We start from the raw sequence: 17,027 nt of genomic DNA on the forward strand, positions 1-17,027 counted from the left end.
CCATTCAGCCCCTCAGTGCCCATGGTGTGGTGAGAATGCTCAGCCAGAGATGTTCCACAGGGTTTCTGAAGGGCTTGGAGGCACAGGTGTCTTCCAGATGCCTCTGCTTGATCCTAAGGGCTTGGAAGCTGTTAAGGAAAGGAGTCTCTGGAAGTTTCTGTGAGCATCCTCCTTCCTCCTGTTTTGCCTCTGCTGTAAAAGCATCTTTGAAACAACAGGAGCTGCCACTCTTATGGCTGTGGAGCCATAGGACAGGCTAAGGGCTGGTGGGAACCTGCAGTCTCTAGAGAGAACTGAGAAAGATGGTCTGAAATTTATCAGCAGTGATGGATGGAGATATTTTTCCAGGGCATAATGGTTTGAAAGGAAAGAAGAGGTAGAAAACATTCCTTGCAATGATACATGTGGCTACCTGGCTGACTCTGGGAGGATTAATCAAAAGATAGGAAAACTGAGTTATAATCTGCAAGTGTTCATTTGTCCAGAAGGACAGTGGGAAGGGGGACAGTTTGAAGGGGAATGGGATCAGCAGGCAGTAATATTGTAACTGTGAAGTATATCAATGCCAGCGATTCTTGTTTTAAAAGCAAGGGATACATTGTCATTTTAAGAGGACAGATTGTTATTCCTTGACAGCATCTGATTCACATCACAGCACCTGAATCCAAAAGTGAAGGTTTTCAGATGGAAATGAAACATCAGCACAAAGGAAGTGCTAAATAAACAGAAATGAAGGGATCTGGGGGTTTCAGACCTTGTGCACTTGGAATAAAAAAGGCCTAGCCTCTCCTTTTGATCTGAGAAATGCTGTTGAACTATCACATGCATGTACCAGGTAAACAAGTCCCAGACATCTCACTGTGTCTTTTGCCAAGACCCCACAATATTTCAGGAACATCAAAAGATTTTGATGTTTATCTGACTGTGGTTTTGTAAGGAAAGAGGCAAAAGAGAATTTTGTCTAACTGGTGTCTAAGCAGACATCTGCTGTAGCTCAGACTGTGCTCACCTCTGAGACAGATTTCTGCCACCTCTTCCAGCCATCATTCAGTTTGCTTCACTTTTATGGACTGCTTAAATTTTCCGAGTGGGTGTTATCCCCAAAAGAGGAGAATGAAGGCTGGTGTGTCTCAGCAGAACTTGTTTTCCATGTAGGCCACCTTCCACTTTTGGCCTGTGTCTGAATTTCTTTAGCCAGATCCCAAAGAGCCTTGTCACTTGCTAAAGTTTTGTAGCACATCACTGGTGACAGCAAGGATGTTCTTCTGCAGAGCTTGGTGTGGTGAAGCTCAGAGTGTTGTGCTGAACAACATCCTGGAGATCTGGGAAAGCACAGGGCACAACTCTGTCCTTGTCTGCATCAAGTAATTTTCTTACATCTGCACATCTGAGTAAGGTATTGCTGCCAGCTTTAGGGCAGCCATAGAGATGTGGCCATGATACACACATAGCTTTATTTTGCAGGAATGAAGAGTTGTTGGCATTGCTATAAACAAACTGCATCACCAGCTCCTGAACCTGGTTTCAATGAACCAAATTCCCAGGCTCTCCAGAGCACCACTGACTTTTCCAACTGCCTGTGTCTCTCAGTGGGGAAGGCAGTGGGACTCAGTGGGTGAAACTGCATCTTTGAAGGCAGTCCCTGTGACTTCTGTGCCATAGAATGCTGGGAATTATGGGGTTGAAGGGAACAATTTGCAAGCATTCTAATTCTTCACCTATAGTAACCATGTGTTACATGTAAATACAATCTCTGTGCACAGTAAAATCTTGTGCTGTGTGTGGAGGGGCTTGCAGAAAATCAGAATAGTGTGGGTCAGAAGGGACCTCTGAAGGTCATGCTTTAATGTAGGCTGAATCTGAGCTTTACAGATTTTTATTTTTATTTTTATTATTTTTATTCCTATAGCCTCAGACTATAAATACCATACCTATTTATTTTGACCATTTGGGCTTTAGAAGCCTGTCAGAAACACTCCTTGCCAATTTGCTGTGGAAATAGGAAGAAGGAAGAGAAGCTGATGGTAAGTGCTCATATATGCCTGTTGTCTGCATAAATGTTATGTGAAGTATGAGCTAAAACTCAAATGCAAATCCATGGTGCTTGATCCAGTGCCAAGGGAAAGCTTGAGTTCAATTGCTTCAAGGCACGTCTGTGTAGACAGAGGCAATTTGAGGTTAACTGAGATGAAGCCACTGCTAATTTCACTTATTGGTTATAACCCTGGGCAGACTTGAACCTTCTCCCAGAACCAGAATGTCAGCTGAAACACTGTGGCTGCCTGTACTGCAGCAGAATGGTAAAGTCTTGGAACAGTTTGCCTCAGCTGGGGGTGATTTTGGAGAAGCTTGTGTCTGGAGTGCACAAAGGCTTCCTTCAAATGATGCATTTCCTTGGATTAATGAAGACTAAGCTTTTACAGAGATACAGATCAGCTTGGACATTCCTGAGAATGCAGTTTCCAGTCTGTGGGAAATATGATGTACAAGCAGAGGCATTATTTACACTTTTAAATATACAGTACCTCATTTCATCTCACTGTGAGCTTCCCTCTGCATGCTTAATAGCACTCCTGAAGACATTCATCATGTTCTCTGTCTTGGTAGGATCTACATGCAACACAGGCTGGAACCTGGCAAATGTTGTCCCAGTTTTTAAGAAAAGCAAGAGGATTTACCCTGGTAATTAAACTGGGAGGAGCTGTTGAGTCCCTCAAAGACAGAGAGATTTTGATGAAATAGAGGCCTGGACAAACACCAACCATATGGAGTTCAACAATGGCAACTGATGGGTTCTGCACATGGGATGGGAGAACTTTGGATATATGGACAGCCTGGGATCAGTGCTCCAGAAAGGGACCTGTGGGTCCTGGTCGGTGGAAAGCTGAATGTGGGTCAGCAGTGCCCTGGCAGCCAAGAGGGTCAACCCTGTCCTGGGGCCATCAGGTACAGCATCACCAGCTGGGCAAGGGAGGGGATTGTTCTACTCTGCTCTGCACTGGGGTCGTCCCACCTTGAATATTGTGTGCACTTTTTTTGGGCACCACAATTCAAGAAAGATATTAAGCTGTTAGCATCCAAAGGATGGTGAAGCATCTGTAGGAGAAATCCTGCTAGGACTAGTTGAAGTCACTTGGCTTATTCAGCTTGGAGAAGAGGAAATTGAGGATTGTCCTTATGACAAACTACAGCTTTCTCAAGAGGGGAAGCAGAGGGACAGCATCAGTGTCTTTCTTCTGGTGACCAGTTACAGGACCTAAGGGAATTACACAAAGCCAACTCAGGATATTCTATGATTCTGTGATTCTAAGCTTTGCTGGCTCCTGTACTCAGCAAGGAAGATTATTTGGGATGCAGCAGGGCCCCTTCATGAAAGTCACTAACGCTTTTTCTTCTTCCTTGTCTTTGGCTGGGACCACCCTCTACTGATGAGGTTGACTTGTGTGTTGTCTCCTCAGGGACAGAAGGAGGAACCTCTCCCACCACATTTCCCTACATGCAAAGGATGGACTCAGAGTTTTGAGTGAGTCAGACCAGAGCACTCTATCTATTGCTCTCTGAGCTGTTAGCTCTCTCCTCTTCCCTTCAACCACCATGGCCCCAGACTTGACAGCAACCCCATAGTCTAAGAGGGACACCTGCTGTACCCAGCACCCCTGCCCCATTCATTTCTGCTCCTGCTGGCCTATACCAGCTCCTCTCCCTGAATGGCTGTAGCTGTATTTGCCCTTCTCCCTGGGACTCTCTGCCTTCTAACACTACAGCTTTGGTATCAACTCAGATCTGAAGGGTTGGGCTCAGCTCACCAGATGGATGCGAGTGGGAAGAGGATTAGGTGGGTCTTGTGTGAGCAAATGCAGGGGAGAATAAGTACAGTCAACATTTATGTTGAAATTGTCTCAGCTAGGATGTAGATAGCATCCTACAAATACTAGCCAGGTTAGTCCTTCCTGCTGGAGTTTCCAGAGCTTCCACTTCCAGAACCAGGCTAAAATAAAGCACAGAGAAATAAACTTGTGATATGTGCCAAGGCAGTAGCACAGAGAAGTTAGGTGGGAGCTCATCTCTGCAGAGATACCTTTGCATTTTAAATTGACTACCCAAGGGGTGAGTTGAAAGAGCGTGCATTAAATCAGGACAAAGTGAATGAAACTGCTTAGAAATAAAGTTACTTTAGTTTTCACAGTGCAGAAATAGAAACTTAATGTAGTCTAAGCAAGGTGTCAGTATACTGAGAAAACCATAATATCTACCAGGGTAGGTTAATGTTTTAGGGTAGAGGGTATAGGAGATCCCAGAGCTCTGATGGACATCAGTGCTGAGGTGGTAATGATGCCATTTCTCCACATGGATATTTAGCCAGATGTATCCACTCACTGCACTTCCTCCATGGAGTCTACATTTCATCTGCAAGGATGGGGACACCTCTGCCTCTGAAATAACAGCCTATGTTCACCCATGGGACAAAACTCTGCAGAGAAGAGGGGAAGGGGCAGGTTTTGGAGTTGTCTGGCTGCTGCACACAACTCTTTCTAACTGATGCACACAGGTTTTTCTGCATTGACTTGTCACTCAGAAATAGATCAAATCCCCAGCCAGGTAAGCTGCCCCCCTCCTTAGGCTGGGTTGTAAAAGAGGTTGCTTATGTCAGATCTGTCCTCTGTTTTGGTCTTGTATGAATTGCTGTGTCACCATTTCACGGTGGATCTGTTTGGAAACAACTCTGCAGCTGCCTCTCCTTCTCCTGTTTAACTTGGAGCGAAGCAGCCCAGCGTTGTCCTGAACCATTTTGAGTGTTCTTCCTTTGTGGCACTTTGCCTGAGAACGAGATGAGTCACAGGCAGGTTACATGCCCTGTCCTCGTGAGTGTGAATTAGAGGGAAAGGCTCCGGGATTACTGGTGATTGTCTCCCTGAGCACCTCACCGAATCACGAATTTTACAGGGCTGGAGGCTGTTGTGGCCACCTGTGGTCGTTTGGGTCCTGCTTTAAGCGGGATGAACTCTTCTGTTCTGCTCTGCCAGCTGGGAGAAAAACCTGTTAGGTCTGCCTGACCTGTCAAATTGTAAGGGGTTCAAATGGATTAGGAAAGGAACGTCAAAAAATATTCTCAGGATATGGATGCCTCATGGCTTTGCAGCAAGGCTGTGTCACTGGCACAGCTTTGTGCAATGAGGGACAGAAGTGGGATAAGGAAAATATTGTCTCTCTTGATGCATTTTGAACCATAGAAATTTCTGCTCCTAAGGAAAAACAAGGAGGAATTAATCACTGAGGGTTAGAAGCATGTCCACAGAGTGCAGCACAGTCTCAGGAAATTCAGACTATGCTTGGATGAGAGAAAGCAAGATATATTTTTTGCTACAAACATCCATATCGCTTAATCAGCCAAAGCTGAAAGATGCTTTGTAAGCAAAGCAAAAGAAGTCTGGGTGAAAAAGAAGTATTTATATTAAATATATTGTGGCAAAAGAAGTATTTCTGTTAAAAGGTAGAACCAGTGGAGGATCAAGTGGGAGTAAATTGGACATGGACATCTTCAGCTTGAGAAGGAGAATAGTGTTTCTAAGCCTCTGAGACTTTTTAGGAAACCTTTCCAAAGAAAGGCATCAAGCCTCTTTCAGTGTGCAAGAGGTAAAGTTGAGGAAAGAACTGCACAGGGAGTGAGGGTGTGGAATTCATCAATATTCTGAGGAAGGCACTGGAAGGAGATGATCATTGCCATTCTCAGTTTGTTACGTGCCATTTTGGCTGGGTTTAATTATTCCCATGTTTCAGGGTTTCTGCCAGGAGGAATGCAGAACTTTGCTTCAGGTTCAGTTTGTTCCTGGGATTTTTTTTCTCTCCATTATCAGTTAGCATTCGATGGACCCACATCAAAGTTAGCTTGAGGCAAGGTTGAGCACTCCACTTGTGCTTTTAGAAGAAGAAAGAAATGTTTCAAGTGCCGAGCTCATTCTCACACCCAAAAATTGTCCCAGAGTCAGACCTAACGTCAGAGAGGAACTGGGCTGGGTCCTTCCTTCTCTGTAATGCAGAGGGTGGGTGACATCATTTGACATGGATCCATAACCTTGGCAACATACTTGCTGTCTCTTGCCTTTCTGAAATGGCACATCGTACTTGGAGGCTTTTAAGTTCTTTACATTTCAAGTCTTTACTGTGAACTGCTGGGGATGCCCATGAAGGGCAGTAGTTGAGCAAGACCCTAAACAGAGCTTTTGGGAAGCTTTTTCAGACATGCAGTTACTGCCTGGGGACAATGCATAAAGCATGGTGATCTGTTTTGGAGTTCTGTGCTCCAAGGTAAGTGGTTCCCAGGACTGGTGTGTGGTGACTTATGAGAACCTTTTCCTTCTGTAGTGACTTGGTAACGCAAAGGAAATTCCTGATGCGGGCATTATCTAACCAGGAGCGCTTTGTGTGTCAGGGTGGAAGGGATAAGTCATAGCATTTTTTCCCCCTCTGATTTGCTGGCAACTCAAGAAGATGACAAATGAAACAGTTTCAGACAGGAAACTGTCAGGGTCTAGTGTGGTGTGTAACTGTGCAGGTTTGTATTGGAGATGAAAAAATAGTCCCATACCTGCTCCAGTGACTGGACTGACCCAGAGCATTTCTCAGTCAGTGCACCCATGCTGGATAACCACAGTTCTCATGGAGGCCTGGGCTGGGACCAGTTGTCCTGGAGTGGATGTGTTCCAGACCATGACAGCAGCTCAAGCCAGGTGTTTCTGGGACACTGAACATGGCTCAGCAAACAAGTCAAGACATAGATAGTGACCTCCTCGTGTGACTACAGGATGGAAGGGGTCATTTAGACCAAACCAGGCCTTCATCAAATACAGAGGAAGGATTTGTAGTGGGAGAGGTTATCCCAGGGCTATCCCATGGCATTTACATGAGCATGTGTGAAGGTAAGAACAGAGCAACCCTTCTTGTACAGTCGCCATACAGCAGAAGGGCCTGTAGCAGGCTGACATCCCTTCCAGTGCTTGGCTAGAGGAGTTACCCCTACACAGCATCACCCAAAGCCAACTCCCAGCTGTGACCATGCCCAAAGACAATTCCCATCCCTGACCATGTCCCATGCCTGACTGCTGCTGGTTTTGGGAGCACGTAGACTGTTCAATGCCCAGAGCAGCTGAGCGATGGAGCCACAGCACAGCTATGTTATGTGTGGAGGTGGGCAAAGAGTGTCCTCTTTCCTGTGTCACAGGCTGAGGGAAGTAGGGCTGCCCAGCACATCTGTGGATTCCCTCTATTGCTGAACCCTTGCTTCTTACTGTGGCCATGATCACAGTGGTTGGCCTTGGCCACATCTGTCAACATCTGGTCTGGATCCTGCTTCTGACCACAGGCAGCTGGAGGAGTGTCCAGAGAGCTCCAACACACAGGGTCTGGTCATAGAGGGGACAGAGTTGGGGCCCTGCCTCCTGGGGGAAGAGGTCTGAGCACCCCACTGAGGGATGGAGCAGAAGTCCTGCCCCTGAGGAGACGTGATCTGAGCTCCACCACAGGGCAGGGTGCTCCTGCCTCTTAGGGGACACAGTCTGAGCACTCCATGGAGGGTCTGCAGGTTCTGGCTTTGAGGGGTCAAGGTCTGATCCCCACCATAGAGGTCCTGCCTCATGTGTGTCTTGAGCCCCACAGCAGGGCAGGGCTATCCTGTCTCTGAGGGGACATAATCTGAGTCCCCTTCCATCCAAGGGACAGAGTGAGGGTTCTGCCTTAGAGGAGGCAGAACTCAGAGTAGTGAGAGCCCCTACTGCAGGGAAGGGGAGTCCTGCATTGAGGGGATGGGCATCCAATCATTGAGGGGACGAGGTCTGAGCCCGACCACTGAGGGAATGAAGATCCGGTCACTGAGGGGACGCTGTGCCCCACATCAAGGGACCGACGGTCCTGCTGGAGAGGGGACAGGATAGAGGAGATGCTGTCTCTGGAGGACAAGGTCTGAGCCCGCCCTGGAGGGCCACGGTCCCGTCCCTGAGGGGCCGCTGCACTCCCGCCTCGGCCTCTCCCTCAGCGCCATCTCGCGGCGGCCGCGCTGCCCGTCCCGCTCCGCTCCCCTCGGCCCGGCCAGGCCCCGGCAACCAGGGCCGGGCTCCGGCTGGGGCTGGGGCTGAGGGGAGCGAGCAGCGGGCATGGCCCAGCCGTTGTGGGGGACCTGCTGAGGTGCCGGTCCCGCTCCGCTCCCCTCAGCCCGGCCAGGCCCCAGGAATCAGCGCCGAGCTCCGGCTGAGTCTGAGGGGAATGAGGAGCAGGCACGGCCCTGTCCCTGTGGGGAACCTGATGAGGGGCCCGGTCCCGCTCCGCTCCCCTCAGCCCTGCCAGGCCCCAGGAGCCAGCGTCGAGCTCCGGCTGGGGCTGGGGCGGAGGAGAGCGAGGGGCAGGCACGGCCCAGCCCCTGCAGGGGATCTCCTGAGGGGCCCCAGGGGGGATGTGCCCCGTAGCTGCCCCTCCATGACAAGGCTGAGCCTCAACCTCCTCCCACTGCTGTGCCCGGAGGACGCTTTGTCCAACACCAGGCTGCCCCAAGCCCAGTCCAGCCTGGCCTGGAACACTTGCATGGATGGGGCAGCCACAGATTCTCTGGGCAATCTGTGCCAGGGCCTCCCCACCCTCTGTCTTTGCCTAAATGCAGCTCTGGTGACCATTTCCAGCCATGCCAGAGGTCCTGAAGCAGGGACTGCCCTGGAGTAGTAGTGATGACCCTTGGGTATTTGGAGACAAGCTCTGAGTGGGACAAGAAACCACAGAATCATAGAATCATTTAGGTGGACCTTTAAGATCATTAAGTTCAACCATTAACCCAGCACTGCCAAGTCCCCCATTAAACCATGTAGCTAAGTGCTACATTTGCATGTCTTTTAAATGCCTCCAAGTTTGTGAATCCTTCACCTCCCTGGGCAGTTTGTTCCAATGTTTGACAATGCTTTTTGTGAAAACATTTTTCCAAATAGCCAACCTAAACCTATGCTGGCACAACTTCTTGTTCAGTCTCTTGTTACTTGGGAGAAGATGTTGACCCCTACCTGGCTACAACCTTCTGTTAGGGAGTTGTAGAGAGAGATAAGGTCCCCTCTGAATCTCCTTTTCTCCAGGCTGAGCCCCACAGCTCCCATAGCCGCTCCTCACAGGACTTGTGCTCCAGCCCCTTCCTCAGCTCCATTGTCCTTCTTTGGACTTGCTCCAGCATCTCAATGTCTTTCATGTCATAAGGGGCACAAAACTGAGCACAGAATTTGGGGTACACTCTCCCCAGTGCTTACTGTCCAGGCCCATGAACAAACAATGCTGTCTATTGTCAGCAGTGAGCTGGGGACCCTACCAGGGATTTCTGCAGGGTCCAGCACACCAAGGTGTGCATGAGAAAACATCCAAGGCTCCTTGAGCTCTTGTATTGAGGGAAACTGAACCCAAACTGCATTAGTTAACAGTGTGATTAATATTCTGAGGTTGAAGGAGGTACTTAAATGAGCTGTGTGCACCATTGCAGCAGGAATACAACATGGAAGCCATGACATATAGGATTTTGGCAGCTGACCTGAAGGGAAGATTCATGATCTATGGGAATAGTTTGAGTTTTTCCATCCTGACAGCAAAATAGTATTTTGACCATAATTTTCTGGACCACTGGGAGCTCTGTGGGGATTCTGGGCTGTGTTCAGCAGAGGGCAGTGGTTGGTTTGGTCATTGCTTGGCTGGCAGGTCAGGCCTCTTAAAACACTCCCATGCTATTTGCTGAAATCATTCTGCTGCAGAATATCCCAAAAAGCTGTAGAAAAGGATGGTGCAAGCAAATCCTCACTGCCTTGCATCAGTGTAATGCAGAGGTAATGGTGGGTCACTGAAGTCTCTGGGGGAAATTCAGCAAACTTCCCTCTTCCCATCCTGTATGAGTTTACAAATATAGACTTTCCAAGGAAAAAGATGATGATTCCTTGACCTTGTTTAGATCTTCAGATTTACTGCTGCTTTTTTTAAAAGTTTGGCATTTTGTTATCCACAAGTACTTAATGAAAATAAATAAAAAGAAAGCTTAAACCTGTTGTATGTGTTTATAAAATTTCCCTAGACAGTAATTGTAACCAGTAATGCTCATATGAGTGAAGGATACAATACAGTGTCTTGTCATTAGGGCATCCTGTTCCCGTGGGAAGGGAAGAGATGTGAAAAAAAAAGGAAAGACTCCTTCAGCACAGGGATACCAGCCACCTGGACCAAGCGATGTGTCCTAAGTGGTCCTGGGAAAGCTACTTAAACACAGCAAAATTGGTGTGGAGATGCTCTGAGCTGCTCCAGAAAGCTGGGGAAGGGGATGCTGGAGGACAAGTCCTGTGATGGTCTCCCTGTGGATGCTGGCATGGCAGATGCTGCTGTGGGAGGGCAGCCAAGGCTGGGGATTCCTGGCCAGTTGCTGTGTCCAGGGCTGGTGGCAGCTGACATGACATTGAACTTAGTGGTGCAGAGCAGCCTTGGGGTTGCTGGAGTATCCCAGTTTTAGGATCCCACCTCTGTGCAGGAAGAGCTGGGTTTCTGGATGTACTGGTGTGAGTGAGGATGGGTGAGAAGAGAGGGAGAATGACTGTAACAAGGATATAAGTGCAGAACAGAGCTTGTGAGGAATTGGAGACTGGAAGCACTGGAAGTGAAGTTCAAAAATAAATCAAGCACTTGGTCGTGATTTGCCTGCCCACCTGGAGCCTTTTATCCCTCTGTGTGCCTGCCATAGGTCTGTGCTCCTCCCCACGCAGGTGTATGGGGCTTTTAAAACTGAAACCTAAGTAAAAATCTTGTTCAGGAAAAATTAACAGTACATGTTAATCAAAATCAATATATTCTATAGGTTCCATATGGGAAGGGCTGTGAAAACACTGAAAGATAAAAGGACCTGGGCCAAATGGAGCATCTACAATACCCAGGACAGTTGTAACACCAATTCTGCCTGGTGCTGAGTGTCCTCTGGTCCTGCTGCAGGCAAAAGGGATGAGACCTCACAGCATGAAGCCCAAGTCTAAAAAGAACTGATGGGATATTTACACCTGTGTCCCAGCAGCTTTATCTTTTCTCCAGTTGCTGAGCAAAGCCCTAAGGCAGGCTGTTTCCTGTGATTTTATGCACTGACAGCTGGACAAAGAGGATCCCCTGGAGAGCTGTTTGAACATATTTAATCTGTGAAAGATTTTTGCTGATGGCAGGGAAAAAAATTGTACCTTGCCATGTACGGGAAAGAAATTTTGTCCTTGAGGGGAACTGGAGGGAGAATGAAGGGCTCTCCTTCCCCACTGAAGCTGCATTAAAAAGCTTCCTCCCCCACAAAAGTTATCTTGTGGTTTTGATCTGCTCATGTCATCTGCTGGTGCCCATGCTGCTGTCTGCTCTCCCACCACAAACACTCCTGGCAAGGAGGAAACTCCCCAGACCCCTTAGGGACACAGTTTGATGTGGTGTAGATAAACTCCTGACATGTTTCACTAGAACCTGAATGCAGACACTGTGCCTTAATTTCCTTCTTGCTTTCACCCCACACCTCCTCACTGTACCTGTGTCCTGCCTCTCATCTCTCTGGTCTCTTTGTGCTTTCATGGTGAATTCATTCATATCTGTGAATCCTCTCCCCAGTCACATTGAAGCATTTCTTTCTCTCATCACATGTACACACAAGCACATTGTTGCACAAACTTTTCCATTTGGATTTATGATGCATTTTTTCCCCTGATTTTTAGGTGTTTCACCTGATTTGCAGGTGTTCAGCCACATGCTGGGGTCCTTGGGCAGGAGATATTGCAAAGTCCCCAACTGCACAATGCCACTGGAACTGCAGGGGAGAAGGGCTTCCAGGAACAGGCCAGAACAGACACCAGACACTCCTCTGAAATCCTCCATGGCTGCTCGTGAGTGCTGGGTTGGGATCTGGGTGATGTCTTATCTGCATCACATAGCAAGAATTTGAGGGTATATTAAACAACCTGCAGGCTCCTGTTGCCTGCCACAGAGGAGAGAGCTTCCCTGCCTGCAGCTGCCTCTGCCATCTCCTTGCCCTGTTTGTCTATCACACAGGTACTACTGCAAACACGCACTCCATATTTGCCACCCTTACCTGCACAGCTGTGTTCTGTGCAGGTGTCCTACCCTCCTCGGTGCATCCCTTCCTTGGGATTCTGCTGCTGTCTTGCTCAGCATTGCTGACAAATAACCCTCCAGGAGGCTCATGGCAGAACCAATTGATTTTTCTTGCCTCCCAGCATCTTGCAGCACAAACAGCTGCGCTATTGTTCATGAAAGTTAAGTTACAAATGGCACATCCACATCCCTTGCACTGGCAGCTGCTGCTGTTGGTATTAGACATGGCAGCTGTAGAGAAAACATACAGAGAACACCCTCCCATCCACTCCTCCAATCCATCTGGGCTTGGGAGGGCTTCACATGTGGCTGCCAAGTGCAGAGTATGTGAGCTTTGCTGGGCAGGTCTAGACAGATAGCGTGGTGGCTGAAAGGAAGCAAAAAATGTTAAGGATGCTCTTTGAGGCTGGCAGATCTGGAGCTCTGGGTGGTGGGTATGGAAGCACCGTGCTCCTGTGTCCCAGAACATCAAGTGTGTTCCTTAAACCAATTGTATCAGCCTGCTTCTGCCGCAGTGTAAAGAAGGGGTTTAACCTATTTTAAATCAACTGGTGGATTAACTCCCCTCTGTTCCCCAATCCCATTGTTCTCTCATGCCTCAACCTGGAAAAGGCAGCTGAAACATCTGAAGAAGCTCAGCAAATAACCACCAGAAAGACTGACCCTGGAAACATGCCTCATAGGAAGAGACAGAGTAATTTAATTTTTTTGGAATGCAGGAATAGAGGGTTGTTTACAAATACCTTTGCTGGGGAAAAAAGGTCTGGCATCTCAGGGTGTAGTTATCTCTTAGACAAAGAGCAAATATCTGTGGCTTTGGAATGTAACACTGCAAAGACAAAGAAGGAGATGTATCTTCTCTAAACCTCAGAAAAATTAGAGCAGAACTGGAGGCTTTCTGAAAAAGGGGCTGTAGTTTAAATGGGTAGATCCTGGGATGACTGGGAGAGACTTTCTCACCTCCATTAGGCAATCAATAACCTTAGAAAGAAGTTCTGCTGGCTTCCAAGTCCTTCCAGCCTTGAGAAACAGGAGGGTCGAGCCTGTTTTAATATTCCATGGGTTAATACACCCTGCAGTGACTTACTGAAACTCTGCAGGTCAGGTACAGTACTAGCAGTGGCAGAACTGTTACGATTGTATGGATAAACCATCCAATCATTTGCTTTAATTATTACAATACAAATCTGCTTGCTTTACGCAGTGTTTGTCGTAAGATGAATCATGGTTACCAAAATTATAATGTAGACAATTCTGTGTATAATAGCAGGCCAAGAGGTTAGAAGAGGAAGGGTTTCCAGGTTGGGTAGGAGGCACAAAGTAAAGCTTCCAGATAAACAAGCCATAACTTCTGTCAAGAACCTATCAACAGATTCCCACCACATGCTGTGCAAATGGACAGCTGTGCAGGGGAGTCCGTCTGAACCGGCGTCTTGAGCACACCGTGTTTTCCAAGCAATGTGGGCAGGGTGGCATTTCCAGCTCTAAATACTATCAATCAAGAGAGGCCTTCCCTGGGAAGTCAGGATTTGGGCAGTCTCCAAGCTATCCAAAACATCAAGGGGTTGCATACTGGGCTTTGGTCTAAGCTCCTGTCTAATGAAAGCTAAGCTCCTTCAGGAATGAATTTATAAGGATCCTTCTCTGGAGAGATGCTGACTGTGGGTTCAAAGGACGGATGAGCCAACAGCTGGCTCTGGCCCAAGGCTTTCATGCCATGCCCTACTCCCATGTGGACTTCCCCTAGCCAAGTCTCTTGGGGGAATCTGTTTAACTGATCTGCAGCAATTTCCATTTTTCTCCATCTGTAGAGACAAACAAGCACTTCTAGACCTTTTTTAGAATCCTCTTTTGGAGGAGACGGAAGTAAAACTGCTCTAAACAAAACCTTCTCCACTATTTTGGTCCTGGGTACTTGAACCCCCTAGAGGGAAATTTGGTTGCTTTAAAGTCATGTTAGTGAGGTATATTAAGGTCTACAGAGGGATCAAAGAGAAGCCAAGGGGTCTCCCGCAAAGGCCTTCAAGACATCCTCAAGAATGCTTCTTTTGGGACTGGAGTTCAGACTAGTCCTTGCTCTTTGGCTTTTCCTACTGAAAAGATCACAGGTGATGAGCTTGGAGGAGATAGGTTTGGATCAGAGTTCTCAGCACATGGTGTGTGACTCTTGGGGATGGTCCTGTGCCGGGCCAGGAGTTGCGTTCAATGATCCTTGTGGGTCACTTCCAGTTCAGGGTATTTTATGATTCCATTACCTTCTCATTGGGATGGCAGAAGCTCCTCTCTGTGAGCTTTCCCTGAGATTGCTGTGAGGTGAACAAGGACTTTCTCCTGCACGTAAACTCGGCTTTATTTCATCTGACAGGCTCTTTCTTGTTGCATAGCAGCTGGAAAGAAGAACCTCAGTCCTGAGCTGGGCTGTTAGCTCTGCATAAGCTATGAAGGAAAAGCAAAATCCCTTGTGTTAGAACTCAGATCCATATCTCCGTACCTAAATTAATCTGATCTCTGACACTACTGACAAGAATCATGAAGAAGGACAGTTTCAGGAACTAAGACCTTGATATCCTGCCAGCACTGGCTGCTTAGAAGAACACTTAGAGAAACATCTCTGCCATGGAAGTTTTGGTGCTTTTTGATGCATTTGAAGAAGAAGGAATCAGAAGGACGGGAAGTTTGTGAGTCATCATCCCATGACATATTTGAAAGGTATGTAGATGTGACACTTAGACACATAGTGGTGGCCTTGATATAGCTGGGGGAAGGTTTGGACTTGATGATCTTATCATTATATATCATTTCCAATCAAATGATCCTACAGTTCTATGGTTGCAGTGGATATTTTCCCTGGCATCCCCATTAAGCTCCAATAGCCGAACAGGGCCCACCACAAAGCACTGAAATACTACAGTGAAGTGATTGATTATTTCTTGTGTTAGGGCACATGCTGCAATCCCAGTCTGCCCTGCCTAGGGTGCCTTGCAGAGCAGGGGACATGTGCTGTGATGTGACATTACAGGTGGCACCACCTATCATAAGCCTCACTCAGAACTTCCCATGACAGTCCCGCTCATCATGTAGCCAGCATTTACAATGGATGCTGATACGAGTCCATGAGCACCCACACCACACCAGATCCCCTCCTGCATCCCTAGCACCCTCTTCCCAAGGGTGTAGGAATAGACACCCTCTTCCTCTTTCTCAGCACACTGGAGGCCTTCCTGTTTTCTACTGCATGACCACAAAAGCTCAGACAAATGGGGGGAGATCACACTTGTCCCTTTCCGGGGCCTCACCATGGGAAGGCGATAAAGTGCCCTGCTTTAAAAGCTTTTTCTTCCTAAAATGGGAGTCTTTCAGCTCTGATCCAAGCACTGGCACCCTCCCCAGAGCTCCTGTTTTGGGACTAATTGTGTCCAGAAGGGGAAAAGCAAGCCAACCCACATTTGTTTTCCTATGTCATCCTTTGCAGGGTATCATGTCCCTGCATTCCCTGTTTTCCCTTGTCCTACTTTCCTCATCCTTGTTCTTACTAGCCCTGCCCTTCGTGGAACTCAGATTGTTGTTTAAGTTGTTGGGTCCTTCTCCTTTCCTTCCTCCTTTATTACTTTGTGGCTTGGGTTCCTCTGCAGTGTCTTCCTCATTCTCCTCTGTCCCAGAATAGCTGTGGAGATCAGACCTGTCTTCTCCCAAATCCTGGCCTAGAGCAACTCCTGCCCTTACACCTGGAAGACAGGTACAGAAGAGCAGTGACCTGTGCTCATATTCCTAACATGGCAATTCCATTTTCCTCAGCCTTTCTGCCCACAGAGCCCACACCTGCTAGCAGTGCTTAGTAATATTGATTAGCCTGACTAATGAGACTCTTGTGCACACATCTCAGAGATGCCGAACCCCAGAGGGACAAGGAAGGAAGAAATTGCCCTTGCACGTGGCTGTGTTGTTTCCTCTTGGCAGTTACCAAGAGGTTGTGGAGGGAGGGCACAGCTTGCTCAGAGCCCAGGAGGAAGCTAGGCTGGCAGATAACCCCACATGTGGGGTCAGGGGCCCATTTTCTGGTGCAGAATTGGAGATCTTCAGCTTTGCTGGGCCCTGATATATTTGCAGTATGACTGAGGGTTGGCTGTTGTACAGCTTTGCCTTGCTACAGGTTTTTGAACAGGAAAAACCTTGCAAAGACAGAAGTGCTTTGAATCATGGACTGTGCTGGATACAATGCAGGTGAGACATACAACAGGGAGAGAAAGATACTCAACCATTTCTGGATTCCCTTCCCCTAGCATGTCAACAGACTGCAGATATCTGTGTGCTGTGACTCAGGCTCATGGTCAGAGATTTTGTGTCCCAGGAATGATCGAGGTTTCCCAAGAAATACGTGAGAGATTTTTCACCATCTTTCTTTGCTGGCCTCTGGGCAGCTGGTAGAAGAGGATATTTCTAATTCACTTTATAGGATTTTAGATGCACAAGAGAAGCACAGCACATCAAAGAGGAATGAATGCTGTAATTCCCTGAAAGTTCGGGGCTTTTTACAGAGCTCTTTATTGCTGTTAAGCTCTTTAGGGAACGCATTCTGTCTACCACAGACTCGGGTGGTGGTAGTTTGACATGCAATGCCCATCCATCCTGATTACTATTTCAGCCTCTAGGGAATGGTCCAGATCCTCAAAGACTGCTAAGTACTGGATTGAATTTGAAATCATCGAGAATTTGGCATCTAAATCTTTAAATACTCTGCATAAAGGGCTGCCCTGCAAAAGCTGACTTGTGTGTGTGTGCTTTACCTTGGCAGTCTCTGCATGTATTCAGTGATGCATGGAATCACTCACATTGTCCTTGAAGGTGTCCCTATTTTGTCGTGTCTGGCTGTTTTCATTAGAGAAAAGGCAGGTTGGAGT

This window comes from Molothrus aeneus, chromosome 1, assembly GCF_037042795.1.
Source record: "Molothrus aeneus isolate 106 chromosome 1, BPBGC_Maene_1.0, whole genome shotgun sequence".
In the NCBI taxonomy this organism is placed as follows: domain Eukaryota; kingdom Metazoa; phylum Chordata; class Aves; order Passeriformes; family Icteridae; genus Molothrus; species Molothrus aeneus.